This window comes from Echinops telfairi, unplaced genomic scaffold (assembly GCF_000313985.2).
Source record: "Echinops telfairi isolate 266 unplaced genomic scaffold, ASM31398v2 ScPeMD7_37;HRSCAF=141, whole genome shotgun sequence".
NCBI classification, from domain to species: domain Eukaryota; kingdom Metazoa; phylum Chordata; class Mammalia; order Afrosoricida; family Tenrecidae; genus Echinops; species Echinops telfairi.
Genome location: NW_022103935.1, coordinates 290,835 through 292,503, shown reverse-complemented (window position 1 = coordinate 292,503; position 1,669 = coordinate 290,835).

Below are 1,669 nucleotides of genomic sequence, written 5' to 3'. Positions count from 1 at the left end.
GGGAGGCCAGGGGGCCAATGTGGGGCAAGAAGTGGGGACTGGAGGGGGGGGCTGGCACCCCAGTTCTTAGATGTGCTCCTTTGGGACCCTAGGAGCAGACCCCTGGCCCAACAAAGACGTTCATTGTGGGCCCTTTCCCAGGCTCTGCTCCACGCAAGCCCTGGGCCCAGGATTTGCCCCAATCTGCAGCTGGCCCTGGAAGGGGGCAGGGTTAGAGATGGGAAGGGGGCTGGTGCTGGGGAGAGGAGCATTGAGGGTGGGGCTGGGAGGCAGCCATCAGTGGGGATAGGGGTCTGGGGTGAGGCTGGGGATGGAGGGCTGAGGGGAGGCCTGGGAAAGGGGCCAGCCGAATGACGGTGGGAGACCTACCCTGTGGGTGCTTGGGACCCCGCCAGGCCCCTGGCCCGTCTCAGAGCCCACCAGCCGAGGCGTCCTGGGCTCCATCGTGGCCTCCTTGCCGGGCAGTACTCGCTGCGGGAGGGGCCTGCCTTGGGGGCCAGCAGGCGGGGTGGGCACGCCTACCAGCTCATCAGACCGGTTGCTTCTCTGGAAGACGGGTCTGTGTGGAAAGTCCTGGAGGCAAGTCTGCGCGGGGCGGGTGCCTGCAGGAACCCTGCCTGGCTGGGCCTGCCCCTCATGCCCCCAGGTCCCCTGGGTCCCTGGCTCTGAGGAGACAGCTGGCATCATGGTGGGGGTCAGGGAAATTCCGGGGCACAGGGAGGGCCTGGGGGGCTCAGGAAGTGAGGGAGACACCATGGCCAGGCGCCTGCAGCCTGTGGGATCCCCGGGCTCCTGAGGAGCCTGTGGACCCTTGCTGGCACGGCCTCTGTGGCTGCCAGGAGCCCAGGCCTTTAAGGAAGCCCACCCTCAGGCCATCCATTCCGTGTGAGCCTGGGGCTTTGGTGTGCCGGGAGGGGCACGGCTCAGGATGAGGAGGTGGGCTGGGCAGGTGGGCAGCCTGGGAATCTGCATTCCACCATGGCCAGCAGTGGCCGGGGCCCAGCCTGGGGGTGGGGGAGGGGAAGTGGCCGTTGCACTCCTCGGTGGCAGAGACACACAGGTGTCTTGGTGGACCATGAACTCTGTCCCGTGGGGGAGGGGAGGGGGAAGGTGTGTTTGCTGCCTCCCTGTGGCCAAGGCACAGAGATGGGCTGGGGGTGGGGGTAGGAGGCCCAGTGGCCATGAGACCCTGGTACCTCTCGTCTCTCTGAGTGGGGATGGGACCAGGAGCGGGCGGGTTGGGGGGGGTCTCCAGGGGGCAGGGCCTGGGAGAAGTGGGGAGAGGAATATGCCTGCTCTCAATGCTGATGTGGGCGGGCGTGCTGACAGTGTGGGGGTGCTGGTGGTGAAGGAAGTGAGATGGGGGTGCTGACAGAGAGGGGTGCTGGGTGGCAGGACATCTGGGGGTGTGTGGCCGGGGGAGGCTCAGGGCACAGAGTCGGACTCCAGGGTGTCTCGGTCTGCTGGGCAAAGGGGCAGAACCCAGCCTGTCAGGTAACATGCACACAGCTGTGTCCTGTGAGCTTGGTCTTGGAGGCCATGCCTGCCAGAGGGGAGGTCGGTCGAGGTGAGCATGGTCAGAAGTGAGGGATGTTGGAGGTGAGCATGTTCGGAGGTGAGAGTGGTCGGAGGTGAGTGTGGTCGAGGTGAGCGTGGTTGGAGGTGAGGG